Source organism: Schistocerca cancellata, chromosome 3 (assembly GCF_023864275.1).
Source record: "Schistocerca cancellata isolate TAMUIC-IGC-003103 chromosome 3, iqSchCanc2.1, whole genome shotgun sequence".
NCBI classification, from domain to species: domain Eukaryota; kingdom Metazoa; phylum Arthropoda; class Insecta; order Orthoptera; family Acrididae; genus Schistocerca; species Schistocerca cancellata.
In genome coordinates, this window is record NC_064628.1 from 709553269 (window position 1) to 709569617 (window position 16349).

Here is a 16349-nt window from a genome sequence, read left to right on the forward strand (position 1 = left end):
TGGAGAGTGAAAGACTTCCCTTAAAGACAAGGAATTGTAAGTGCCATGGGAGAAGAGAGAGAGAGAGAGAGAGAGAGAGAGAGAGAGAGAGAGAAAACCCAACAGAGATGGACACTGTAACTGGCTATACCTGCCTAATACCTGACGAGCAGGTGATAAAGATGATCAATCCCTTTTTCTAGACGTCAAATCCTTTTTGCTTCATTTGCAGCATTTTTACGAGAGTTGCCCAGAAAGTAATGCACCGGATTTTTTTCATCAACAGTTCTTTATTGAACATAATGAGAATTATGCACACGAAAAAATGGTGTTTTATCTACACACCCTATTTTCCACGTAATCTCCATCCCGCTCTATGTCCTTCCTCTAGCGCGAAACAAGAGGGTGTATGCCCTTTCGGTATCAATCCTTGTCCTGCTGGCGAAGTCAGTACTTCACTGTGTGAATCACCACCTCATCGTCCTCAAAATGTCTTCCCGGAATGGCATGCTTTAATGCCCAAAACAAGTGGACGTCCGAGGTGGCTAGGTCAGGGCTGTGAGGTGGATGGGGTAGCACTGTCAAACCCGGTTTTGCGATGTGTTCAGCAGTCCTCAGACTAACGTTATCGTGCTGCAGCAAAACATCTCCTGGGTTGCTGTGGCGCCGAAGTCGCCGGAAACGCGTCTTAAGTTTTGTTAACGTGTTGTGATAGGCTTCTGAATTAATGGTACCGCCACTTGGCATCACATCAATGACAATCATACATTCACAGTCGCAGAACACGGTGATCATGGCCTTACCGGCGGAAGCAGTTGTTTTGAATTTTTTCTTCTGTGTGGAGTGGCAATCCATTCTGTCGACTGTTGTTCTGTTTTGGACTCAAAACGGTCAACCCAGGTTTCATCGCCTGTCACAATCCGGAACAAGAAGCCCTCCCCCTGAGCTTCAAAACGTTGCAACAAATGAAGACAAGTTTTGTCTGTGCGATTTGTGATTCACCGTTAGACACCGCGGGATCCATCTTGCACACACTTTTTAATGTTCAAGAGTGCGGATAATTGCAGTCACACTTCCTTTGCTGATAGACAGATGCAGCGCCAACTGCCGAGTCGTAATGCGTCTGTCCTCGCGAATGACAACGTCAGCTCGTTGCAAAACGTCAGGTGTGACAGCCGTGGATGGTCTCCCCCGACCGCCGCAAATCGTGGAACTCCGCCGAACCGCCTTCTGATCACCCCACCCTTTGGCCCAGCGACTAACGGTACTTCTATCGACATCAGATGCTCCACAGACTTTGCACAAGCGTTTGTGAGTATTCCCCACAGTTTCTTTCTCTACAGTGGGTAATTCAATGACGGTATGTTGACTGTAGCGTACATGACCTACAGACGCCATTTAGAAATTGTCCTGCATCTACGATATCCACCGGAAGTGACGGAAACCTGGCGCGCTCACTCAGGCCGTCTGCTTTGATCATGACGTCAACAATACGGCGGAATTGGCTATTCTAAGCGTCTCCAATATTGCGCCTATGATATCACTACATGCACACGCAACAAACACGAAAATACGTATAAATAAGACAACAACATCTCCCTCCACAAATACAATCAAACTAACGGGACTACCGCGGGAAATTGGGGGTTTTTGGGAGAGGACAAGCTAAATATAACATTAAAAAAAACACATGACCATCCCAAAACACACAGGATGACGAAAAAAAAAAATTCACAGGAATTGGACACTTCCCTTGACCTATGTAGGTCAACGGCAGCTGACGATACCAAAATACCAACGCCTACAGCAGAAACTACGGAAATTGGAATCAGATATTTCCCTTGACCACAGCTGACGGTACCAAAACACCTATATAGGTCAACTACAACTACTGATACGAAAAAACCAACACCTACAACTACGAAAAACAAAACCGAAAACACAACACCTCAGAAATTAAGAACTCAAACATCCCTACGTAAATTAAAACACATTCAATACACAATAAACACACAAAACATTACAACTCGAGAAAAATAGACCCAAAGAAACAATTACTTACCACCAGCGAATTTTGGTTAGCCAACCCAAAAAAAAAGGAAAAAACCACACACACACACACACACACACACACACACACACACACACACACACGAGCGCGCGCGCGCGTACAGAGAGAGAGAGAGAGAGAGAGAGAGAGAGGAGAGAGAGAGAGAGGGGGGTGGGGGGGGGGGGGGGGTAGGGGGAGCGAGTACGCCATCAAACACAACAAGACGACATCTACAAACACAACCAACCCAAACTCCGCGCCATAATGACGCCAAACACCACACCACCTTACGTCATAGGTCAAAGCAAATGAGTGAATTCATACGTAACGTTTCGCATTCATAGCACTGTTTACGCACTAGAGAGCAAATGCAGTGGATTTCTTTCTTCGCAACTCTCGTATGTTTTCTCTTTTCATCATTACAGTTAATATCTCGTATATTTTACAAAGATTTCTACTGGGTCTTGTCTTTTTGGCTCTTTGATCTTCAGCTGCCGTCATTATTCTATCGCTTGAAGCTAACTACTCGTTTCCCGTTTTATTCCTTTGCCCTGTCAAAGTATGGTTCAAATGGCTCTGAGCGCTATGGGACTGAACATAGGAGGCCATCAGTCCTCTAGACATGGAACTACTTAAACCTTACTAACCTAAGGACATCACACACATCCATGTCCGAGGCAGGATTCGAACCTGTGACCGTAGCGGTCACGCGGTTCCAGACTCAAGCGCCTAGAACCACACGGCCACGCCGGCCGGCGTCAAAGTATGTACGTACAAATAAATTAATTGCATTTTACAGAAATACAAACACTGAATGCAAAAAGACTGAATGCGATTCATAGAGAGAAACCTCTTCATACTACGTTCGCCGCGATTAGCCTCTATTCGCCGCCGAAACATAGTAGATGGTACACGCGTTGGAAACCGCCACGGCGACACAATGTGTTTTGTAAGAGGGAGACAGGCCATAATGGGCGAAAATTTTCCGCAAGAACACCGCAGGGTTTCGCGTTACCGGGCGAAAACTTTGTAACTGAGGTGGCCGAAGAACGTCAGCCCCGGGCGCGCGTCATGAATATTGATGGCAGAGCGGCGGCCGCGAAACGAGGGATCAAAGGGCCCGAAAGGGCAGGCGAGGCGCCTGGGAAATTCCTCTAAGTACGCCGCCAGGGGAGAGCAGGGGCACGCGTCCCGGCGGTCACTGTGCCGTCTCGAGCCTTTCCGAAATGGAACTTTGACGGAATTTGTATCACCCTGTTGTTATTCCTCTCTAACAGCACTGGTGTTGCGGATCTGTTGTGTTATGCAGTAAAGGGAAAGTAGCAGAAATTTGTGAAGAGAAATTTACTGTTCAGGGAGGAGAAACAGAAGTTTCATTATACCATAGTGAAATAGGTGGAAAACTTTACAATATAAGTCGTACTGTGTTTGCTATAGCGTCTTTACTGTGCCAGTCTACATTTCGAAGGTGCAGGTTATTCATCTGAGCTGCGGTTGATTAAGTAAGGACATTCTCCACGTTAATAACCCCTATCTGTGGGAGATATTCTAGAGTCATACCTTAAATTGTAATGGAACAGAAATACGCTAGGATTTAATGCAAATTTAAATCAAAACTAACTGAGAAAGGTATTCGGAAAGTGTGGAGCGATCGCAAACGTAAAACTGGTAACACAACTGAAATTGTAATGGGGCAGAAAAACGCGAGAATATAAACAGATTTCTATCAAAATTAACTGCGAGAGCTATTCGGAAAATATGGAGCGATCGGTAGCGAAATGGAAACCACAGTGAAAATCCGGTGAAACTTTGCACAGATGGATGTGAAGTGTAGTGTGTCTAACATGCCCGTAGATAGCGTCACGTTCTGAGAGCACAGTGAGCGCCTAAAGATGCCTAGAAGATAGCTTCCCCCGACAAATGTCGGTGCATGCTGAGCAATTTCGCATGATTTCATGCAGTCCCTCGAAACGTAACACTGTCATGCATTTCCTCCTTGACAGTCCTCGGCCGCACACAGCAGTAGTTGGGTAACAATCTCCATTTAATGAGCCTAAAACTTTGCGTGCAATACAGTACATGGCGTCAATGGTCACAGGACACACAATTCACAATCTCAAATTTCTATTAAGAATGCGCTACAACTCCCACAAACACGTGTTTCTGTCGTGTTGACATCACAATGAAATTTATTATGTAACACCCGAAGTCCTAATAAGAAGCAAAAAAAATGGCCCTGAGCATATGGGACTTAACTTCTGAGGTCATCAGTCCCCTAGAACTTAAAACTACTTGAACCTAACTAACCGAGGAACATCACACACATCCATGCCCGAGGCAGAATTCGAACCTGCGACCGTAGCGGTCGCGCGGTTCCAGACTGTAGCGCCTAGAACCGCTCGGCCTCCCCAGCCGGCAATAATGAAGCAGCTCTGATTTCTAAATGTATAGTGGCATGGTAAAAACGCTATTGAAAACACAGGAGATGGAAATTCCTGTTATTTTTTCCACGAAATAAAAGCTTTATGGTTTGCTGATGACTTTAAAATTCTGTCAGAGACTGGAAAAGACTTGGAACCTCAGTCGATTGGAATGGATAGTGTCTTCAAGAAGAGCTGGTAAGATGAACAAGAAGAAAGTAAATTTTTTGATGCTGTATACCTGGGCTGGCAGACGTGAACAACAACAACAACAACAACAAATTATTTACGGAGAGGGTTGCGAAAGGCGCGAATTTGACAAGCAAGGGCCGGCTAGTGTGGCCACGCGGTTAAAGGCGCTTCAGTCTGGAACCGCGCGACCGTTACGGTCGCAGGTTCGAATCCTGCCTCGAGCATGGATGTGTGTGATGTCCTTAGGTTAGTTAGGTTTAAGTAGTTCTAAGTTCTAGGCGACAGATGACCTCAGATGTTAAGTCCCATAGTGCTCAGAGCCATTTGAACCATACAGGTAGCACTCTCTGACTGCTGTCTCAACAGTTCACATCAAACATAGATTTCATTGTTGGGAAAGCTTGTCCGAAGGTATTTGTGTAGGATATAGCATTATTTGGAACTGAAACGTGAACGATAAACGGTTCGGAAAGAATAGAAGCTTCTGATATGAGGTACTACAGAAGTATGCTGAAGATTAGATGGGTGAATCACATAACAATGATGAAATATTGAATGGAATTCGAAAAAAAAAAAAAATAGATTTACGGTACAGCTTGACTGAAAGAAGGACTCCGTTGATAAGACAAAACCTGAGATATAATAACTGAAAGAGGGACGGAGTGTGGAGGCAGGGAAAGAATGGAAAAAGTGAACGGAATAACCGTGACTGTTGTGTCGGACTTAATGTGCACACGTGGAAAGATTCGCAGAAGACAAACTGATTTACGGATGTCATCAAATAAATCAGAACAATCGTTGTAACCGTCACCTACAGTAATTAGTGCAAAATCAACCAGTAACCCCTTCCCCCCCCCCCACCCCCTCTCTCCAGCATTCCCACCAGATACCTCGACTTTTCCTGGCATCACAGTGTTCAGTTATTCGGACAGTCATCGCTATTACTCCTGTGTGTTTTCTAATGTCACGTGTTCACTTTCCTTTAGCACGTCTGCTTGGTCTCTTCTTACTTCATGGAATAGAGCGAAGAGTTTTCTCGGTTCAACCGTTATCCATCCCCTTGATGTGTCTCCCGAATATCTTCATTTCATCGTTGCGATCATAATTACATCTTCTTCTCCCGTTTGCTCCCTGTTACATCTGCTTGTTTTCCTGTCTCTATGACTAGTTTACAAAAATGGTTCAAATGGCTCTAAGCGCTATGGGACTTAATATCTGAAGTCATCAGTCCCCTAGACTTAGATCTACTTAAACCTAACTAACCTAAGGACATCACACACAGCCATGCCCGAGGCAGTATTCGAACCTGCGACCGTAACAGCAGCGCGTTTCCGGACTGAAGCACCTAGAACGGCTCGGCCACAGCGACCGGCAACTAGTTTACAACTTGTATCACAACATTATATGCTGAGCAACTCTCAGTTATGTAATGGTTTTCCATTAGAGGCCCACGCCCCACTACTGTAAATCCAACTTAGCATTATACATTGACAGTATGAGTTCCTTTTCAGATAAGAAAGAAGCTTGGCTCTGAGATCCGTATTTAGTTCACCAAAAACACTCTAACCAGTTTTGCTATTCTTTTGACAACCAAAACAGGTGTCTCTTTAATTTGTTCACTTTTATTTTCTATGCTCTGATTGAACGTTACTTCACTCTTATTATACACTGGCGTCCGAAAATTAAGGACAAAAGTAACACTCGCATGATAACGCCACTGCAAAGTAACGTAGCTCGATGAAAATGGGACCATACATAGAAATAGTTGCCGCAGTATAGTACGAACGGTAACTGAAAGAAATTCGAAGACAATAGTGAAGTCACCGCGATTTATGGTGGTATCCTGGGCAATAACAAAGGCTGAATTTGATGTTTAATATAGTGTGTGGTCGGTCACCACGGACGGCAATACAAGCTCCGCAACGTGCTCCCATGCTGGCCACAAGATTAGTAACCAGTTCCTGTTTCAGGAGAATTCATTCCGCCACTAGCGCGGTTGACAACAGCTGGATGGTTGATGGTGCATGAGATCGTGTTTATCCACGATCCAATCGCAATCAGCCCTTGTCCGTTGAAATCATAATTGGCGATTTCGTTGGGTCATCATGGGACGACGTAGGGGTCGTCTGTTGTGAAGCCCCATGTTGAGCAATATGCACCGAATGGAGTGCTCAGGAACACTTGTGATCGAGCCAGAATTGTACTGAGTTGTCAGATCTGCCACAAAAGTAACAGATAAATATTTAGTTGCAATATGCTCATGGTAAACACATCCGCCATAGTTGTATAAGATACTTTATCGATGGAAGGCTTGCACGACAAAAGTCAATGTGGACTACCACGGTTACGGGGTACTAGCTTCTTCAGTGTTTCTGAAATCTACCAGTAATAGGAGATTCCACGGACATGATGTTCTGCTACTGCTGAATTTCAGATACACCTGACGATGGGGCTGACTCTGAAACCATGGTAGTATATAGCGACTTCTGTCGTGCAAAACTTCGGTCAGTAAAGTATTTACAACTGTGACGGATCTGTTTACCATGAGCAACTGACAGATCTTCACGTTCTACGATGAATCGTCGACATCCATCACCTTGTCGCCTAGTCGTCGTTTCACCATCCTCTTAAACACTCGCCATACGTGCTCAGGACAGTTGCACGCAAACAGCAGACTAACATCCAGAATGAGATTTTCACTCTGTAGCGCAGTGTGCGCCGATATTAAACTTCCTGGCAGATTAAAACTGTGTGCCAGCCCGAGACTCGAACTCGGGACCGTTGCCTTTCGCCGACAAGTTCGAGTCTAGGTACGGCACTCAGTTTTAATCTGCCAGGAATTTTCACACCAGCGCACACTCTGCTGCAGAGTGAAAATCTCATTCAGGGAACATCCCCCAGACTGTGGCTAAGCAATATCTCCACAATATCCTTTCATTCATGAGTGCTAGTTCTGCAAGGTTCGCAGGAGAGCATCCGTAAGTTTGGAAGTTAGGAGACGAGGTACTGGCAGAAGAAAAGCTGTGAGGACGGTGTGTGAGTCGTGCTTGGGTAGCTCAGATGGTTGCCCGCGAAAGGCAACGGTCCCGAGTTCGAGTCTCGGGCTAGCACACAGTTTTAATCTGGCAGGAAGTTTCACAGCAGACTAACTTCCCCGTTTCTAAGACGCTCGTCCGCAGGCGAAGGCTGCAACATTATGACAATTTCTGAAAAGTAAAAACCAGTCCTGTAATGTTCGAATACCGTATCAGTGATGTGCTGAGTCCAAATACGATATCAGGGTCGTCAATGAATCACATTTATTACAGATGCCAACATATGGACACAAGAGGACACCCTCAGGGACAGACTACGCTGCTATTTATGTAAACATCGAATAGTGCGGAAAATGTAAACATTACAAACATTAATATCGAGAACCTTCTATAAATGATATATACTAAATAATAAATATTTGCTGGTGATGGGGTTTAAACTGACGACCCAGCACGTCAGCCTCATACGCTAATCGGTAATCCACATCGCATCTAGACGTAACGTTGCGAAGTGATATGAAACGGATCGAGCACACAAGATCAGTAGTTGCACAGGTGAATAGTCGACTTCAGTTTCTAGGAAAGCCTAGCTCATTTATAAGAGAGACCGCGCAAAGAATACTTGTCCGACCCATTCTTGAGTACTGCTCATATGTTTGGGTCCCCACCAGGTTGGAATACAAGACTAAACAGAAGCACTTCACAGGTGTGCTGCTAGATTTCTTACTGGTAGATTCAGTCAACACGTATTATGGAAATGCTCCGTGAACTCAAATGGGAGTCCTTGTGAGGAGGACGACGCTATTTTCGCGAAACACTATTTCGAGACCTTTACTTTTCCCGGCGAATTGAATGTTCAGATAATTCTAGGAAAGTGATGTGAAATGTGTTTTTCGTCCACCTTCTAAGATTAAGGCCCTGTTGGCGTCCGTAAAAGATGATCCTGGTTTGTGTAAGGCTGGTGTCTGTCGTATCCTATGCAGTTGTGGCATGTCATGTATTTGTCAGACAATCAGGACTGTGGAAGACCGGGGTATTGAACATAAGCGTCACACACGCTTACAACAGCCGAGCAAATCTGCTATTGCAGAACATTGCCTTGACACTGGTCATCCTATTGAATGCAACAACACGTCCAGCTATTGGGATAGTGTCATTAAGGAAGCTGTTGAAGTCAAACTATCAAGCAATCTTATAAACAGAGATGGTGTATTTTGTCTAAATGCTGCTTGAAATCCGGCTGTGTCTCTCATCAAAAAACAGAGGGACAGAATTAGGACTACCTCACCTGTTGATTAATATGCATTATCCATATTTCTGATGTTGGTTATCTTTGGCTGTGTGTTGACTTTGCGGTTACTTGTTCTGTGTGTGGTATCTTCCTTGTTTCTCCTCTGTAAACCAAGGTATTTAATTCCCTTGCACACTGCTTCCTCCTTGCAGATGTTCCTTGAGAATGGCAGGGTGTGCTCCTGCTGAAATATCGGCGGTGTACGACGACATCACCCGGCAGCAAACCCGTAAATTATTTGAACTATTTCGAGAGTTTAGAGAATACGTACTTGCGACTAACAGCAGAACAATTCTCCTGCCGCCAACGTACATCTGACGTAATACTGCAAAGACAAGATGAAAGAAGTTACGAATGGTACCGATGCATACAGACAGTCGTTTTTTGTTCCCTCTGTCTGGGACTAAAACAGGAAACGGGAAGGAAATGACTATTAGTGGTCCAAGGTACGCTCCGCGATGTTCCATAAAATCATTTCCCACTAGTCTCTGCTCGGCTTACTTAATTTCCTCCCCGCTTCACGTGTCTACCCGATGTCACCAAGCGGGGCCGAGGCCCACGAGAAAGACAGGCTGCGGCGCGTACGTCACAGTAGGTGGCAGCGTAGGTCTTTAGAGTGCCAGCGACCGTCTCCTTCGGGGAGGAAGTAACTGCTTCACACGAGTTTCGTAATTCTTGACTGTGCTTTTAAATGCATGCAAGGCCTCGATAGCACAAGACAAAGGTAAGGCTTTTAATGGAAACCCTTTCAATTATAAATTGATTTCCTAAGGGCCCTGCACGGGGGCGAGCGTTCGCGAATAACGGCGGACAAGTCGACTAGTGTGACGTCACAAATTCGCTGCGTAGCCCGTGTTCCTCATGGGCGCCGGCGGGGCATTCAGTCTCGTGGGCAGCAGAGTTCATAATGTTTAGGCTCACCCGTGTAAAATTTTCTCGGTCAACAAACATTTGTTGAATGAATTGCTTTAGTCTCTATGGCTGATAATACAGATTGCATTGAAACCGAGTCACAACCTTTCTCAAAATCTATCACTCCCAGACTCAGTGGTAATTCATATTCATTGATCCGTTCAATAATACCGACTACACTGTCGAAACGATCTTATCAAACGATTGCTTCTACAACAATGCCACGATACTGATGATTTAAAAGCAAATAAAATTTCAGTACAGTAAAGAGATTTGCTTTAGTAAATATATTATACTTATAACTGCAGCAGATATACCGGGTGATCAAAACGTCAGTATAAATTTGAAAACTTAATAAAGCACGGAATAATGTAGATAGAGAGGTAAAAATTGACACACATGCTTGGAATGACATGGGGTTTTATTAGAACTAAAAAAAAAACAAAGTTCACAAAATGTCCGACAGATGGCGCTGGACATAAAAACGTCAGTGACTGCGCATGACGATCGTGTATAAAAGGAGCTGTAATGAGAGAGAGAATCAGATGCGCCAACAGTCGCAGCATGTTGACGTTACCTGAAAAGGCGCTTTTAGTGAAGCTGTATTATCAGAACGGGGAATGTGCTAGTTCAGCGTTACGATCCTATCGCCATAGGAAGGGGATTGGAACGGGTAAAGGTCCGTTGACAAATGCAGCTGTGGCGAGAATGATTTCGAAGTTCGAAGCCACGGGTTGTTTAGACGATAGACCCCGTAGGGGCCAACCGACTACAAGGCGTAATGCTGCTGGGACAGTTCAAGAAGAAATGGAGACTGTAGCGGGTTCGTCTATGCACGGGGAAGTCGCACGTCGCACCGGCATTCCCTACACTACTGTTTGGTTGGTACTTAGGTATACCCTCCGATGCTATCCGTACAAAATCCATCGGCATCATGAACTATTGCCTGGCGATTTAGTGAAGCGGAGGGCATTTGCGGTGTGGGTGTTTCAAAAGATGGTCGAAGATGATGATTGGTTGAGTAACGTGTTGTGGACCGACGAAGCTCATTTCACGCTCCGATGGTCTGTTAACGCCCACAACTGCAGAATATGGGCTACCGAAAATCCTAGAACTGTCGTGGAAACTCCACTGCACGACGAGAAAGTCACGGTATGGATTGGATTTACCACATCTACCGTTATCGAGCCTTTTTTCTTCGAGGAAATGCGTGATTCTGGTTTTGTAACTGCTACCGTGACGGGTGAGAGGTACGCCGATATGTTACAGAATTGCATCATCCCCAGCCTGGCTGATAAACACCTACTGGAACGTACGATGTTTATGCAGGATGGCGCTCCACCCCAATTTGCTAGACGCGTGAAAGATCTCTTGCACGCGTCGTTTGGTGATGATCGTGTGCTCAGCCGGCACTTTCGTCATATTTGGCCTCCCAGGTCCCCAGACCTCAGTCCGTGCGATTATTGGCTTTGGGGTTACCTGAAGTCGCAAGTGTATCGCGATCGACCGACATCTCCAGGGATGCTGAAAGACAACATCCGACGCCAATGTCTCACCATAACTCCGGACATGCTTTACAGGCTGTTCACAACATTATTCCTCGACTATAGCTATTGTTGAGGAATGATGGTGAACATACTGAGCATTTCCTGTAAAGAACATCATCTTTGCTTTGTCTTACTTTGTTATGCTAATTATTGCTATTCTGATCAGATGAAGCGCCATCTGTTGGACATTTTTTTAACTTTTGTATTTTTTAGGTTCTAATAAAACCCCATGTCATTCCAAGCATGTTTGTCAATTTGTACCTCTCTATCTATATTATTCCATGATTTATTCAGTTTTCAAATTTATACTGACTTTTTGATCACCCGGTATTTGCGATAGGTGTCTCGTCATTAATTGGTATGCCTATGGCACCATTCTCTACCAATACATCACAAAATGCAGCTCATAAAAGCGGGATTTTTCCCGGGCTCATACCTCGGGTTCTACGGATGACAGAAAGGTTCGGTCAAATGCTTCGGATAGCACTTCGGCTAGGCACCATTTGTACAACCAACAGAAGGATCGTCTTAATGTAACTATACTACAGTACAAGGTCAAATTATGAATATTGTACACATTCTCCAGGTTAAGAAAACGGAGCAATCCGGTTGTTTCTTTTTGCACTAGATGCGGTCTGCGGTGTGCGTTGAGGGTCTTATGGAGCCACCATTTATTTCATGAGTGGGTTCTGAGAACACCTAAAAAAAAAAGATTTTTCACCATTTTTTCGCCGTCAGCGGCGGAAATCTAAAAAGCCCACCACAAAAACTGCTCAAGTTGGACAGTATTTGGGTTGGGTTGTTTGGGAGAAGAGACCAAACAGCGAGGTCATCGGTCTCATCGGATTAGGGAAGGACAGGGAAGCTGGCCATGCCCTTTCAAAGGAACCATCCCGGCATTTACTTGGAGCGATTTAGAGAAATCACAGAAAACCTAAATCAGGATGGCCGGACGCGGGATTGAACCGTCGTCCTCCCGAATGCGAGTCCTGTGTGCTAACCACTGCGCCACCTCCCTCGTTTATTTCAAGTTGTAACAGTATATTATGTAGGCTTTTATGTAGAAATGCTGTCTTCCCGTTTCCAAAAATCTTCATCTTGCTGCTCAAAAACATGATTTATGGGCACCAAAACTAATCCGCGGATTTCAAGACTGCTATCCGCAGCATATGGCTGTGATTTTTACGATATATTCTTAAGATGATTCCTAACAACCTTGAAAATTTTCTTGATATCTTTATTCGTTTCTGACATACAGAGGTTCAAAGTTTACTTATGCGCGTAAAATACGCACGTATCATCCACTGTGAGGAAAACTATTGTTTATAAAATGACTTAGTACCGATAAATATGCAGTAAGGTGTCTCCTTTATCATGAGAAGGCTTCTGGTAACCCCATGTAATAGTAATGAAGCACTTGTAAAATATTTGTGCATATAAAATCTCATCTCAGGTACAGAAATAGTTCTGCGTTACTACATGCGAATATGCTCCTGTTTAAAAGACTGATCGAAAATGAAGTACCAGCTGATACATTATACCTTCCTCAGCACCTTTACAAAAGTTTCCAAGGTTTTGTAATGCGAACATATTCGCGCTTTTTTATGCTGAGAGAGTAGGTGACAGTGGTAATGGGAAAGAGACGGAAAAGTAATAAATACCGGAGGTCGTGGACAAGGGTTGTAGTATAGAAAGAGTGAACGGGACAGTTGCTGTGTGAAAGAAAGCGAGGGAGTGGTAGTGGAACCTAGCTGATAGTTGCAGAACAGTGCAAGGTAAAGGGTGAAGAAGACAGTGCGAATGGGAGAGTAATAAATAGAAGGAGAAGGAGAAGTAGAAGTGGGTGAGAGCAGTGATAATGAGAGACAGAATTTATGTCAATGACAACGAGGAAGAGAGAGATAGTGACAGTGAGAATAAATAGCAGCAGTAAGAGGGAGGAAGAAGAAGACAGTGGCAGTGAGAAGAGATAGTAGTAGTAAAATAGAACTAAAGTGACTGTGACAGAGACAGGAGATAGTGACAGTCAGAGTAACACTAACAGGTAAGGACAATGAGTTGGGCTGAATGAGCGAGTGAGAATGAGAATATGGGAGTGGATGGGTACGAGAAACTTATAACGATGGACTACTGGGTGTCAGTAAGTTAACAGTTAGGGGAGCTTTTGGACAAAGAAGCAAGCGCGAATATGTAAGCAAGCCAAACTTGGGGAAAATTTTTCAAGGTGCTGAGGAAGGAAGAATGAGGCAGCTGGTGCCCTACATTTGTCATTCTTTTAAACAGGAGCAATTCGCAGGTTTTATGCTCCAATGGGAACATTTTCCGCCGGTAAAAATAACGTTTGACTTTTAATTTGCCGCTCATTTGTCTGGACAGTGACAAGTTAAATCGTGTGAAAGTGTTATGAAAGCCAATTTTGTTGAACAATGTGGCTTGCAATGTATTTTGTTACATTGACGAATAATAATATAACACGGCCCTGTACAAGTATAGATTTACGACTCGCGGTCGACTGGCTCGTCACACGTCGGAAGAGATGTAATTAACGACCTCTGTGCAAAAATTAATTGCGCAGCGTCCAGAGCCTGTGCGGAACTAAATTGGACCGGGCCGTGCGAAATAAACACAAGCGATGTGTATTTGCTGCAGCAACAAAAGAACTAGCGATTGGCAATTAATGAAACAACCTAATTAAAAGTGAATCGTGGTCCATCGCTGAAACCTTCAACCTTTCCTGAACAACTCAACCATCAGCTCCCGTTTACAGGCAATGCGAATCCGCGAAACGAGCTAGCGCTGGCTGAGTTACGTAAACGCTACGGCGACCATCGCATCTCGCCGCGACAGTTTAATTGTCAGTTTCACTAACTGAGTTGCATTTATTTCTGCACTGTATGTGATAGACTGTAAGCGTAGGAAACTCTGTGATACGTACAACTATTTGAGAGGTAATGGAAAGATCTCGGGTTTCCAGGGAGCCAGTGATAAAATATCACGGCGATTCTGAAAGTGTCATACTCATCATCTTCTAGCGAAGACGCAAGACTTCGTGAAACTGCACCGCATGAAAACATGTAACAAGGGGACTTCGCCTACTCATCAACACCGACTTTGTCGAAATTGTCCAAAATTATGGTGTTTGCTGTACTTGACGGGAAATGAAAGTTGTTACGGCGTGAAGTCAAGCGCCGACTCGTTAGTCGGGAACGACGGGAAAGAGAAGGTTGTGAGAGGAAGTCAGCAAATCGCTCGCTGACCGGACCTCCCTCCAGGACGACAACGCGACAGCAGCGGGCCCTATGTGAAGAGGACATAAGCGCCGCCAGTTCAATAGCAGTGTGAAGTCTAGTTACTTCGCTTGTACTCTCTATGTAGCACAGACTTGGGATTGATTATTTCGCATGTCGCCCTTTGCTTGCGACACATCTGTGTAATTGCCAGAGTTAAGTATTGTAATTTTCTTTTTTAATAGAACTCCTTCATTCGACTTGTTGATTGTTTGTCTAGCGAACCGAGTCGGGAGGCTTCGTAGACACTGCGAAAGTGACAGAAGCGGTAGCTCCAATGTAAGCGTAATTTACAGGCAGCGATTTGCACATCGGGTAGAGTGCAGAGCGGTAATTCGAGTGTCGTGGGATCGAGTCCCTTTGGAAACCATCTTTTATTTTAAACTTTTACGTTACTTACACTGCAAAGAACTGTAATTATGCCCATTGTGTTGTAATTATTAATATTTTCATAGAAGGCAGAATCTGTACATTGAGCATCCAGTAAAGGAAACCAAAGAAAAACTCTGAGTAGGAATTAAAGTCCAGAGAGGAAAAATAAAAACTTTGAGGTCTGCCGATGACATTGTAATTCTGTTAAAGACAGCAAAGGACTTGGAAGAGCAGTCGCACGAGATGGGCAGTGTTTTGAAAGGAGGATATAAGATGAATATCAACAAAAGCTAAACAAGGATAATGGAGTGTAGTCGAATTAAACCGAATGTGCTCAGGGTAATTAGATTAGTAATCGAGATCCTTAAAGTAGTAAATTGGTTTTTCTATTTGGGCAGCAAAATAACTGATGATCGCGGAAGTAGAGGGGATGTAAAATGTAGACTGGCAATAGCTAGAAAAGCGTTTCTGAACAAGAGAAATTTGTTAACATAGAATACAAATTTAAGTGTTTACATTAAGATTTTTCTTAATGTATTTGTACGGAGACCAGCCAAGCATGAATGTGAACTATGGGCGATAAACAGTTTAGACAAGATCAGAATTAGGATTTTGAAATCTGGTGCTACAGGAAAATGCCGTAGTTTAGATATGTACATCATGTAACTAGAATGAAATTTTCACTCTGCAACAGACTGTGCGCTGATATGGAACTTCGTGGCAGGTTAAAATTGTGTGCCGGACCGAGACTCATACTCGGGACCTCCGCCTTTCACCGACAAGTCCTCTACCAACCTTTCTTCCAGGAGTGCTAGTTCTGCAAGGTTGGCAGGAGAGCTTCTGTGAAGTTTGGAAGGTAGGAGACCAGGTATTGGCAGAACTGAAGCTGTGAGGCCCAGTCCTGAGTCGTGCTGGGTAGCTCAGTTGGTAGAGCACTTGCCCCCCAAAGGTGGAGGTCCCGAGTTCGATTCTCGGTCAGGCACACAGTTTTGACCTGCCAGGAAGTTTTATATCACTTGGCTAATGAGGCGGTATAGAACAGAATTGGCGAGAAAAGAAATTTGTGGCATAACTTAACTAAAAGAAGGGATCAAATGGTTCAAATGGCTCTGAGCACTATGGGACTTAACTTCTGAGGTCATCGGTCCCATAGAACTTAGAACTACTTAAACCTAACTAACCTAAGGACATTACACACATCCATGCCCGAGGCAGGATTCGAACCTGTGATCGTAGCGGTCGCGCGGTTCCAGACTGTAGCGCC